This window comes from Protobothrops mucrosquamatus, unplaced genomic scaffold (genome assembly GCF_001527695.2).
Source record: "Protobothrops mucrosquamatus isolate PMUCROS unplaced genomic scaffold, P.Mucros_1.0 scaffold3072, whole genome shotgun sequence".
NCBI lineage: Eukaryota > Metazoa > Chordata > Lepidosauria > Squamata > Viperidae > Protobothrops > Protobothrops mucrosquamatus.
Genome location: NW_015389083.1, coordinates 137910 through 151670, shown reverse-complemented (window position 1 = coordinate 151670; position 13761 = coordinate 137910).

The window sequence follows — 13761 nt, the reverse complement described above, 5'->3', positions numbered from 1 at the left end:
GAGGGCAAGGAACAGCCTGTCCTTGAAGCCACCCTGGAACTGCTGGGTCAAGTTGCCGAATCAAACTTAGTTTAGTCCCCATCTGGAAAAAGCCGGTCTCTTTTTCTGGGCCACCGCCCAATTCCTTTCCCCCGTTGCTTTTGCCCACCTTCTAATGTTCTTGGCTGGCTGTCTTTGCCTGCCAGATAAAAATGTTTAGCCCCATAAACCTCCTTGTCTGCTCGTAAACCCTGGCAAGGTAATTCATCAGCAAGACATTAAACCTTTTTTGTAAACGGTTAACGCTCCTCCGCCGAGCACCGCTTGAAATTAATACCTTTCTCATATCCCAGGAATTGGCCTTTCTCTCTCTCCCCCCCCCCACCGCCTCCTGTATTCCCCCAAATGGAATTATGGGGTTTTAAAAAGGACAGGAATTTTCGCTGAGGAGCCCAAGTCATTATTCATTCATGAACGGTTGCAAAAAAGGAAAAAGAAAAAACAACGGAGAAAGAGAGAAATCTTTCCAGTTAATTAGAGAGACTAAAAAAAAAATCTCTCTTTCCGATCCAACCAGCTTAGGCGGCGGAAAATATACATATATATATATATATATGTTGGAACGCAAATCCGGCTGAGCGGACAAGTGTTTGGGAGAAGGGATCAGGAATTGGCAACCTCACTGCAGGAAGACGGGATGGAGCTACCACGCATGGCCTCGTTTTTTCCATTTATTGAGATTCGTTCCTGCTGTTTGCCTGCAAAGACCGGGGGTCCAGAAAGCAGGAACAAGAAAAGCAGCGGAAGAGGCACCGAAGACGGATTGAGGTCTACAACTCTTGGATCATCAGGGCCCCATTTAAAAGGCTGCCCATTAGTTTTACCCTTTCAGTGGTAAAAAAAAAATGCTTCATGTGCAAGATGCACAAGGGTGTCAGGTCAGAAAGAGTGGAAGCCAAACCTGGAAGTGAACGAGAAGGCCACCGGAACTGAGTTGGGGCAAGGAGAGAGGCAAGGCGGTACATGGAGGGTCCCTCTCAGCTCTCCCCAAAGGGGAACTCAATCTTGGGGTTAGGGCTCCTGGAGGTCTTCTAGTCCAACCCCTGTTCAGTCAGGAGACCCTTTACCATTTCAGACAAGTGCCTGTCCAGTCTCTTCTTAAAAGCCTCCAGTGATGATGGAGCACTCACAACTTCTGGAGGCAAGCTGTTCCACTGGTTAATTGTTCTCAACTCTCATAAAATTCCTCCTTAGTTCCAGGTTGCTTCTCTTCTTGATTAGTTTCCATCCGTTGCTTCTTGTCCTGCCTTCCGGCGCTTTGGATAATAGCTTGACTCCCTCTTTTTTGTGGCAGCCCCTCAAATACTGGAACACTGCTGTCATGTCCCCCTTAGTCCTTCTTTTTACCAATTCCTTCAACCATTCTTCAAATGTTTTAGCCTCCAGTCCCTTAATCACCTTGGCTGTTCTTCTCTGCCCTCTTTCCAGAATTTCTGTGTCTTTTTTTATAATAGGATGACCAAAACTGGATGCAGTAGCCCAAGCGTGGTCTTACCAAGGCTTTACAAAATGATACTGAAACTTCACGTGATCTTGATGCAATCCCTCTGTTAGTTGCACCACCAGCGCAACTGTCAACGCTGCTAACATCGGATGTTTTTGCATTGACAACAGAGGAAAATGTACCCATCTTTTACCTTTTGCTTTTAGAGTTGGATGATGCTGGGAGGTGGGGGGGATGTGAACGAGAGTCCAGCTAGACATAACAACACTAGACCTAGCGTGAGAAACAAGGTTATTGTAACCAGAGCGGATAAGGAATTGAGGAACTGGAGAACTGGAGAGGAGGCCCGCGTGTCAAGCTAATTGGGGAATGTGATTTATGACGGTTAATTGGAGGAGGGAATTGTGCTTTGATACTATGTGCTCAGGGGAGGGGAATTCAGCTTTTTGGCTTCGATTATGCAGTGCCGATGTTATGTTATTCAAAATAAAGATTCTTTAAGGTAAACAATGCCTCCACGTTCTTTTGAAGAGTTTCATCTGTCGGAACCATGACAGCAACCTTGAATTTGCCTCTGGCTGGCTGGCTGGGATGAACAGCTTATTAAGGAAATTAATCAGTTGCTTGTCTAACTGCAGGAAGCCTCTTTTAACGGACACTGTAGCAGGGGACGATGGTTTTTGTGACTCTTTTTTCCTCCTTCGTGCCACGGAGTCTGAGAATAGCAGCATGCCTTCATTAGCAGGAGCTTGGCTTCGTTTTCATTTTGATTTGGTTTTGTGTTTTATTTTTATTATTTTTTTTTTTAATAAAACCTTGCAAGCAAAATCATCCCTCATCCGGGCTCCTTCGCCAGCAAATAGAAAAAAAGTTCATAGTTCGGGGCGTAATTATCTCATCATCTCAGCCATTTTTTTTCTCCCCCTTCAGGGCAATTAAGAAGCAGCTCATTAAATTTAGCGGTTACTGAGCTTTCCGAAACAAGACGGGGATGCATATTTATAAAGCTTTTTTCTTTTCAAAAATGCCACCCGCTTTACCTAATGAAGCCTAATGAATCCGACGATTCCAATGCGTTAAGCGGCCAATTGCTCAGAAAGAAGGCAGGGGTGATTAAAGACCAATACCGTTTTTGTTTTTTGTTTTTTTAAGGAAATGGGAAGTCGGTGGACTTGGGAACTCCCTGCCACAAGATCTGGCCAAGGTCACCATCTTCAAAAAAAAACAACCCACCAGCATTAGGGAAAAAGACTAGATTGATCTCTTTATCTCTCTGCAACTTTCGAAGGTTGAAAGTGCGATCAATGCTACCGTATTAAATTTAAAAGTAGCACATTTGAAGTTGGAAAAAGGGAAGGAATATTGTCTTTGCAGAGAGGAACGGGGGGGGGGTTCTCGGCTAATATGGGGCGCCCTATTAAACGCCCTTTCCTTGTCATTCTGGGCACGCCCACTTTTAAAAGCCACGCCCATTTTCCCGCCCACACACCTGGCCGCCAAAAGCATTTCTCTAATCCCTCCAGGGTCAAAGAAGGTCAGGATGGAGGCCATGCCACTGTGGACACACCTAAAAAAAACAGGCAGAGCATCAATGTGCTGTGGTGGCCTCCATTTTGACTTTTTTGACCCTTGCCCTGTCCGTACCCCTCTGAGTTATTGTATTCCTTTGTAAACTTCCCAGGAAGCTGAACCGGTCCCAAAGCAACGTGGAGACTAAACTCCCAAACCTTTAAAACTCTTTTGATTTCTCCAACGATTTCCTTTCCTTTCCTTTTTCCTACTTTTTTTTGACAGGACTGTAAACAGCAGGCAGGCCGTCGTTTAAAATCTAATTACCCTGAAACTTCAGTGCAATTAAGAGAGGGAAGGGCCGGGATGCCCCCAGCTCCTCCGCAGCCGTTTTTTTTCTTCTCCGGAGGCGTTTTGCTAATTTCCTAATTATTTCCTTTTTATCTCCCAGCATTATGGATTTTCCGAGGAGTAACATTAAAATCGGCAGGGAGAGAACGCAAGCGGCTTCTGCTTTTTCCAACCATGCTTGGCTTCTTTGCTTTGTCCTCAGCGGTACAGAACGCCGGGCAACCGATGAAACGGAAAGCAGAAAAAGATAACTTCGCATCGAGATCAACTCCAGGAGCAGAGAGCCAGACTGACAAACACAAAAAAGGCTTCCTGGGAACTGGGGCGTTTTCCCATGGTAGAATGCAGTATTGGAGTTTGCTAACTGCCCACAGTCTGGAGTTTGATCCCGACCGGCTCAAGGTCATCTCAGCCTTTCATCCTTCCGAGGTCGGTAAAATGAGGACCCAGATTGTTTGGGAGTGCAACAGGCCGACTTTGTAAACTCCTCAGAGAGGGCTGTAAAGCACGGTGAAGCGGTATATAAGTCTAAGTGCTGTTGCTATTGCTGTAGCTGATCGGATGTTGCATAAAGAGCCGTGGAGGCACAGTGGTTAGAATGCAGCATTGCAGGCAAACTCTGCCCGCTGCCAGCAGTTCGATCCTGACCGGCTCAAGGTTGACTCAGCCTTCCATCCTTCTGAGGCCGGTAAAACGAGGACCCAAATTGTTGGGGGGCAACAGGCCGACTCTGTCAACCGCTTAGAGAGGGCTGTAAAGCACTGCGAAGCGGTATATAAGTCTAAATGCTGTTGCTATTGCTGTAGTTGATTGGGCTGAAAAGCACAACGTATATAAATGCTCTTGCTCTTGCCTTGCCCATCATCTTCCTGCAGCCACGTCCTGGAGGCAGCTGAAGCTTCTGTACAGTCTTCAAGGGCAGCCCGGTGCGCAGTGCATTGCGGTCATCCAGATGAAAGGTGGGAGGGCTCTCCCAATCCCAGTCCCAAGGCTTTCCTGGCCACAGCCGCCACCTGCTCCATCGCCAGGAGCACTGAGTGACACACAATTCCCCAAATGGCACATTTCGGAAAGGGGGGAGGCCTTCAGGATGAGAAATCCCCACCTTGTCGATCTTCAGATCCAGATAGCCCCAGTGGTGGGATTCAGCCAGTTCCCACCAGTTTGGCGGAACCGGTAGCTAATTTTTTTGTTGCCCCGGCCCAGAATGAAATTTCCGGAAGCAGCATCCACACAGAGAACCGGTTGTTCGCCTATTTGAATCCCACCACTGGATACTCCACTCCTGCTGAACCCCCAAACTGGGCTCCCCGTTTCCCAGGCCATGCCTGGGGGGGCCACTGCAGCTTCGTTGCTCCGCCGAGCATCTTCTTCGCCTGGACCGAATTCCTCCTTTTCTCGCTCCTTCCTTCCTTCCTTGCAGAGCGCGGGAAAGTCTGAAGCCGCGCCAGCAGCCGATTCCCACCCCCAGAGGGTGCCCACCTAATTGAAAATGCCATCTGTAATCTAAATGTCAGCGCTGAGATGGTTATTAAAGCCCCACTCGATCGCCGTGCCTCATTTCGCGGTTTCAAAACAAGACAGGCGAGGGCCGCTAACGGAGCGTGGAAGCTGAGCTGCGACGCAGTGAATCACGCCTTCCCACCTGCCGGGGATCTCCTCGTTTCTGACTCTGCCCTCATCCTCCCAATGGGTATCAAATCCTCCCAGCTTGATGCTGCTTTTTGGAGCTTCGGAAGGCATGAAGGAACAGCTCTGAACATGTGCAGAATGCTCCCACCTCTTCCGCCTCTTCCCGAAGGGCCATCCCTGTCTCCTTTGAGGCTGAAGGCTGTTTTGCAGCGATCAGAAGAGTGCTTGAGATCTGCAGAACCACGGCTTCCACCCACCCCCAGCTTCCATTTTTGGATCTTCTCACAGAACATCATCAGAGTTGGAAGGGACCTTGATGATCTTCTAGTCCAACCCCTTGCTCAAGCTGGAGACCTTATACTACTTCAGACAAATGGCTGTCTAGTCTCCTCTTAAAAGCCTCCAGTGATGAAGCACCCACAACTTCTGAAGGCATGCAGTTCCACTGGTTAATTGTTCTAACTGTTAGCAAGTTTCTCCTTAATTCCAGGTTGCTTCTCTCCTTGATGAGTTTCCACCCGTTGCTTCTTGTCCTGCCTTCGGGTGCTTTGGAGAATAGCTTGACTCCCTCTTCTTTGGGGCAGCCCCTGAGATACTGGAACACTGCTATCATGTCGCCCCTCGTCTTTCTCACTAGACTAGACATACCCAAATCCTGTAATTGTTCTCTATATGTTCTTTATATGTTTTGGCCTCCAGTCCCCTAAGCATCCTTGTTGCTCTTCTCTGCCCTCTTTCCAGAATCTCAACATCTTATATCGTGGTGACCATGTTTAAGTGGCTTGTCCACTAGGACTCCCTTTCGCAGTTAACTGCCTTTGAGCCACTCTCAATTACTCTCCTCAAAGTAATTTCCCCCCCCCTCATATTGGAAAAGGCGGCCATTGATCACAGAGTCCCGGCTTTGCTTCCCAGGATGATTTCATCAGCAACACACACACACACACACACACACACACACACACACACACACACACAAACCCTGCCAGGACAACCACGCCATGGGAAACAGCTGCAATATATTGGATTATTTCATTTGCTAGCGATGGAAGAAACACGATTTAATTCCCCAAACAAGGCCAGGAGAGAAAAATCACTTTTTCTTAACCATTTTCCCCTTTCTTAGAAGTCATTTTTTGTTCGTTGCCAGGAGAAAAACGTGGCAGATACGGGGAACTGAAGCCACTGCCTCCGTTCTTCCATCGGCGAGGAAAGTGACAATTCTGGGGGGGGGAAAAAAACCCTTTCTTTTTTTTATTCATTCCTCAAATCTTTCCATTTCTTGAGGTTATTGATTTCTAGCCTGCGGGACATAATGCTTAAATAATAATAATAAAAAATGGGTTGTGGGCAGGCAGGGAGAGAGAATGTTTTTTTTTAAAAGCAAAGAAAAGAACGGTGGTTCTCTACTCCACCATTTCTTTATTGAAAAATAAAAGCCAAAGGCAAAAATGCATTATTTGTCGTTTTTAAACATTAACAGAATAACAGAGTTGGAAGGGACCTTGGAGGTCTTCCAGTCCAACCCCCTGCTCAAGCAGAAAACCCAAAAACATTTCAGACAAATGGCTGTCCAGTCTCTTCTTAAAAACCTCCAGTGTTGGAGCATTCACGGCTTCTGGAGGCAGGTTGTTCCACTGGTTAATTGTTCTAAGAGCCAGGAAATTTCTCCTTAGTTCCAGGTTGCTTCTCTCCTTGGTTAGTTTCCATCCATTGCTTCTTGTCCTTGCCTTCAGGTGCTTTGGAGAATAGCTTGAATCCCTCTTCTTTGTGGCAGCCCCTGAGATATTGGAACACTGCTATCCTGTCCCCCCTCGTCCTTCTCTTCATTAAACTAGACATACCCAATTCCCGCAACAGTTCTTCATATGTTTTAGCCTCCAGTCCCCTGATCATCTTTGTTCCTCTTCTCTGCACTCTTTCTAGAATCTCAACATCTTTTTTATATTATGGTGACCCAGACTGGATGCAGCATTCCAAGTGTGGCCTTACTAAGGCCTTACGAAGTGGTACTAACACTTCTCGTGATTTTGATTCCCATCGTTCTATTAATGCAGGCTAGGATGCATTGGCTTCAAAGCACTCAAAGCCTACAGCTCCACCATCACTCCCTGCTCTTCATAAAAAGCCAGCTTTAGCAGACTGAAAGCCCAATGTGACAAATACAGGGGCAGAACAGGGAGATCAGGGGAAATACTAAACATGAACTGAGGAAAACTTTATCTGTTTATCGCAGTGATTCGTGTATGGTGTTTAGCTGGTTTGAGGTACTAAAGGTGGGACTTACTGATTCTGTGTGTTTTCTAAGAAAGAGGATCTAAGGAAGGGCGAGGAGCAAGCAGGAAATTTTGGAGCTACAACAGGATCAATATACCTTTCCATTTTGCTACTGGAAATATGTCCTATTTAACATAACACCACCAGGAAAAGAAGAGAAATTGCAAGAAATAACATTCGTACAAAAAATAATCAGGATAATCACACCTCAGATAGTACTCTGAGGCCCCATGTCTCATTAGAGGTTGTTAGAAGTAAGTCTTCATCCTGGTTCGTCCAAGCCGGGAATAAATAAGCAAACATGGCGACTGCTTTGGGAAGAAGGTTACAGTTTATTGCAGAAGAAAGATGGTCCTTGCAAGAAGGAGCAGAGGAGAAGAAAGAGCAAGAACACATGGGTAGAAGGGCTTTTATACCCCCTCCAGCCCTGCTTGGAATAGTTTCCTGTTCCTGTGGCATGAACTTTGAGGCTATTTCTGAGTGTTTTTCTAGGCCTTGATATCTGTGGTTTAATCCCATTATCATATCCTGCTTCCCAGGTGATGGGGCTAATGACTCTTAAGAGCTTCTTTTGTCTTGAGATCCGTGGCTCCAAACTTCCTGATGGTTCCACATCTGCATTTGTATAAGACTAGCTACTGCTTTGGGCAAAGAGATGAGGCCAGGTTTGGTTTCTGCTTTTCAAAAAATGCTTTTAAAAATCCTTTTGGTGAACAATATCTTTCTTTCTGCCTTTTTAATATTTCCTTCTCTGGGCTAACTTCCCACAAGGTGAAGAAAAAACCCTTTAAAATTAACTTAAAACCATGCCTGTAAAGGTCTGGAAAACTGCAAGGGGCAGAAAAGCCTGCCCCCTGGTGGCCGCCCCTCGCATTGCAGGTTTGGAAGAAAAAATCCCAGCAATTAATATGAATAAAAATAATCAGGGTACAGATCAAGGTAAATGCGAGGTGGGATTGTGCCCTTCGAACTCACTAGTGGCCGAAATGGGGCGCCAAGGCCCCTCAAATTAAATTAAAACAGAGGCTTTCAAAGACTATGGGAAATTGCACTGCAATAATAGCCTGCCATCTCGTGGCCATTTCGCGTATGGCAGGCGGGGACCGGTAATCTCAAAAATTAATATAAATAACAATAATCAGGGTACAGATCTGGCGAAATCCGACGTGGGGTCATTCTCTGAGCCTCTCCCCATCTTTCTGGAGGTGAAAAACGGGGTGAATAAGCCCTCCAAATTAAATGTAAACAGCTTTTACATTTCAAAGTTTATGGGAAAATGCATAGCAATAATAGCCTGCCACCTCGTGGTCATTCTTTTGAATGGCAGGCGACTACCGGATAATCTCAAAAATTAATACTGTACAAATAAAAACAATCAGGGCACAGATGGGGCAAATCTTACCCCATGTGAAATTCCAAAGTAGTAATACCCTGCCATCTCGTGGCCATTTTGAGTATGGCAGGTAAAATAAAGGTAATGGCGAAAATTAATATGATAAAAATAATTGGGGTAGAGATAGGGGTAATTCCGACGTGGCATTGGGCTCCCAGCCCTCAGAACTCACCTAGAGCCGAAAACGGGGCGCAAGAACCCCTCAAATTAAATGGAAACAGCGGCTTTCAAAATCTATGGGAAATTACATAGCAATAATAGGCTGCCCTCTCGTGGCCGTTTCTCACATTGCACGTTGAGAAGAAAAATCGCAAAAATTAATATTAATAAAAAGAATCAGGGCACAGATGGGGCAAATCCGACTGGATTGTGCATTCAGCCTCCCGATCTCACTACCAGGTGAAAATGGGGTGTAAAAGCCCCGCAAGTTAAATGAAAATCGCGGCTTTAAAAAATCTATAGGAAATTGCAAAAATCATAAAATTAATGTTAATAAAAAATAATCAGGGCACAGAGCGTGTAAATCCGACTTGCGATTGTCCCATTCAGCCCCCGCCCCTCGATCTCACTAGTGGCCAAAACGGGGCGCAAAAGCCCTTCAGATTAAATGAAAACAGCGGCTTTAAAAGTCTAGGGGAAATTGCATAGGAATAGTAGGAAATAGGGAAAATTTTTCTAGGAATAGTGGCATGCCATCTCGTGGCCATATTGAGAATAGCAGGTAGGGACCGGTAATTGCAAAAGTTGTATGCCAGCTCCTTGAAAATGGTGGGAAGTAATTTATCTGGACCTAGTGATTTGTATACGTCTAGAGTGGACAAGTATTGTCTCATCATTTTCTTGGCTATTTTGACTTGTATTCCTAATTTCTGTTTTATGGTACTGCTTTTGATAGGTTGGACTGCTTTTTCCTTTTGTGTGAAGACCGATGCAAAGACTGAATTATACAGTTCAGCTTTCTCTCTTCTGCCCGTTACTTCCTTGCCATCTTCTCTCTTAAGTGGACCAATTGTTTTCCTGACTTTTTTCTAGTTTCTTTACATGTTGAAAGATAATTTTATTAGTATTATTTTAAGATTTGTTTCAAGTCTTAGTGTGCTCTGAGTTGCTATAGCAAATCTAGACAGCATACTAAAAAGCAGAGACATCACCCTGCCAACAAAAGTGCGTATAGTCAAGGTCATGGTTTTCCCAGTTGCAATGTATGGATGTGAAAGTTGGACCCTAAGAAAGGCTGAGCGACAAAGAATGGAGGCCTTTGAACTATGGTGCTGGAGAAGACTCCTGCGAGTCCCCTGGACTGCAAGGCGATCAAACCGGTCAGTCCTAGAAGAGATCAACCCCAACTGCTCTTTAGAGGGCCAGATCCTGAAGTTGAAACTCAAATACTTTGGCCACCTAATGGGAAGGAAGGACTCACTGGAGAAGAGCCTAATGCTGGGAAAGATTGAGGACAATAGAAGAAGGGGACGACAGAGAATGAGGTGGCTGGATGGAGTCACTGAAGCAGTAGGCGTGAACTTAAATGGACTCCAGAAGGTGGTACAGGACAGGAAGACCTGGAGGAACATTGTCCATGGGGTCGCGATGGGTCGGAAACGACTTCACAATTAACAACAACAACAACTTCATCTTTACAGATTCAGGCTATATGCTGGTATTCTGCCTCAGTTTTATGTCCCTCCTTCCTCATTTTATACTTCTTTTTCATCTTTCAGTCTATCAGAGGATTCATTATGCAATCAGGCTGGTTTCTTCTGGGATCTCTTATTTTTCTTTTTTAGTGGTTTTGTGCTAGACTGGGCTTTTATAATCTCAGTTTTTAGAGTTTCTCAAACCTCTTGAGTTGCTTTCTCCTTAAAGATTTCCATCAATGAAATCCTTCCAAACTCTAAGTTTATTGAAATTAGCTCTCTTAAAGTCCAAGAATGTGATCAGCTTGGCTTCATTGAAGTCCCCAGGCAGATTCCTGGCCAGGAAAGCCCCCATGAAGCAGATGACAGCCAGGAAGCCCATGTAGCTGAGGGTGACGTAGAACATGACAACAGCCCCTTCGTTGCATTGCAGGATGATCTCTCCAAGGCTGGGAGTGGAGATCAGAGTCAGGGAATGGGGGAGAAACTCCCAGCCAGATGGAGCAGATGATCATTTGGAAGCAGAAGAAGACAGGATGATGGAGTTGGCCAAGCTCTTCCCCAACCATCTCTTCACTCGGTTTCCTGATTTTGTGGCCAGGAAAACCAGGACCACAGTGATGGTTTTGGCCAAGAGAAAAGAAATGGCAACTGAGAAGATATGCTGAAAACCGTTTGTTGGAGAAGGCTTTCCTTGGTTGACCAGAGAAAAGAAGACTTTTGAATGTGTTCATGAGGCTACCTTAGTCAAGATGGATTAAAATAAGGGTGTTTTAATGTCCACCTGGAAATGGAGTGAAATGAATTGTGCAGGATTGATTGATCACAGTTTGAAATAGCCATCTCAAGTGGGATAGGAGCACGAGATCAGGAAAGCCAAAGTATGCAGAGACACACAAATGTCTACATCTCAGGCTAAGGCAGTTATTATTTATCCTGAGGGCAGCAATTTAATATTGTATTATATTTGCTGTTCACAAGACCGGTTTCCAAGGTGACAGTTGGACAACTCAATGGAGAGAAAAAAAAGAGAGGAAGAAACCCCCAGCCCTTCCATAATTATAGGGAAGGGGTGATCGAGCTGGAAGTGAGCCTGTAAACAATAACTCATCTCCCAAAGACACAGAAAATATTTTCCCTCGATGTGTGTGTAATTTTTTGTTCTGATGACCGATTTTTGATTGAGCTTGATTTTGTTCTTGGAGGCTGGCCATGTTATTGCCTCAGCCATTTTGTGGTGGCACCCTTGAGCTTTAACTTTCAAAATAAAGTGAATTTTCGCTCAAACCCAGCAGGGATCTATTTCAGATTCGTAACATGCTTGCACATTAACTGATCCCCGGGGGTTTTCTCTTGAATCATTACGACAACAAAGATAAGGTTTCATTTTCTCCAGCAACAGGTACCACGTATTCCCTAAAGGGCCAGTTTCAAGGACAGAGATCCCCAAGGCCTCCATCCTTGATGACTGATTTAAATGGATATTTGCCCTTATCATTAGGAACCATATGGGGGTTATTTCTCTCCAGAAATAGGCCCAACAATTTTTGAATGCAAGAATTAGTTAAATTAGGCAGGCGTCTCTCCTGAGAGGGAAAAATTATCTTCAAAGTTTTAGCTCTGCTCTTTGGCTAAATCTTTCAGCCGAGACTTTTGTCAGACACATGGAGTCAGGGGTAACTCTCTTCTCACACTAACCTGGAAGGTCCTAAATGGAAACCTGTCCTGGTTCAGAACTTGACTTTAGGCCAAAATTATCACTATCTCCTTTCCCCAGATGCAAAAGACCTCTGCTTTCTTACTAGTGATTCAAAGGATGCAAATTTCTCCTTGATCCCCACCCATCCCCACCAAGCACCTCTTTATTGCATAGAAGGGTTGGGGGGGTCCTGAGGTCTTCCAGATGTGGTTGGGTAACAACTTTAACCCACTTCCCACTGGGGCAATATTGGGTGGCAATAGAACCTTTGATGCTCCTGCAGATGTGGAAGAGGAACACCACTAGGCACTAGTGAACAATTCCACTATACAATTTCTAGTCTACATCACCACTTCAGAGAGTTGTGCTATCAGGAAGGGACCCTGGGAATGTAGCAGCCACCTCCACCATTGTTGATATCAGTGGCTGAACTTAGAAAAGAACCTGGAAGCTCGGATGCTGGAGCTAATGGTCCTGGGGCAGCTCCTGTCCATCTTATCCCTGAAGATGCAAAGCTGGATTTGAGAATGTGGAGCAGAGACCTGTTCCCAGTTGGTGACCCTAGCAGAAGACTTGTTTCTGAGCCAGGAAGAAGACAAGGAGCTGAAGGTGAGAGAATTTCCACCAGGTGATAAAGAGTTTTATCAAGTTTTCTGTATTTTAAATGCCTCCCTATTAGTCTTTTCTGGGATTTTCTGGGAGTTGAAGTCCACAAGTCATCAAAGGACCAAGTGTGAAGACCCCTGGTCTAATGGAAATGGAACCCACTTAGAAATAAAATCAAACCTCTGTCTGTTTTGACAATACAGGAAATGGCCACATAGTATCAAAGCACAATTCCCTCCTCCAGTTAACCGTCATAAATCACATTCCCCAATTAGCTTGAAGCTCATGGGCTTCCTCTCCAGTTCTCCAGCTCACCAATTCCTTATCAGCTCTGGTTACAATAACCTTGATTCTCATGCTAGGTTTGGTGTTGTTATGTCTAGTTGGACTCTCATTCACATTCCCCCTCCCAGCATCATCTAACTCTAAAAGCGAAAGGTAAAAGAGGGCTACATTGCCATCTGTTGTCAATGCAAAAACATCTGATGTTAGCAGCATTGACAACCATGTTGAAAGACAGCAGAAGACAATTCCCTTGTTACTGAACTATCTTCACCCAGCATCACTTTCTGGACATGTCCTGACAAGAAGGACCACAACCACTACAGATAAGTGTCCCCAGGGGTGTATCTGAGGTTTTTCACTAACATTCTCCAGCTACTCCTCTGCACGTGGAGCCCAGAAGAAGTTCAGGATCCCAAGAGGAGAAGTTGCTTCTCATTGTAATTATGACCACCTGGGTCTCTGAGATCTCTACGCCTTTGATAGAGACATCAGACTGAAGTATACGCAAAGGATGTTGCATCAGCAAGGGATAAATTTCTTAAGTCAGGCTTTGTGGGAACAAGTATTTGTGCTTTGGATGGTATCTTTCTCTCCTTTCCAGATGAAGCTGTCACTCAGCTTTATATGACAAAACCCTCCAGCTTTTCCACCTTGTGAGAGTGTTTCTGTTGTTGGTGTTGAAAACAGGAAGGGGATGAATAAAGCCCAATGAATCACGGACCTCCTGCTTCTGCTTCTGATGTTCCTGGTGTCCCAGTCAGTCTCTGGAAGCTTGGGATGAAATGCCCGCTGAGTTTGGAGCAGCAGAAAAGAAACAATGGACGGAGCTTTTACAGGCCAGGAGACCATCTGATCGGTGTAGTCAACACAGCGTCGACAATATTGTGTACAG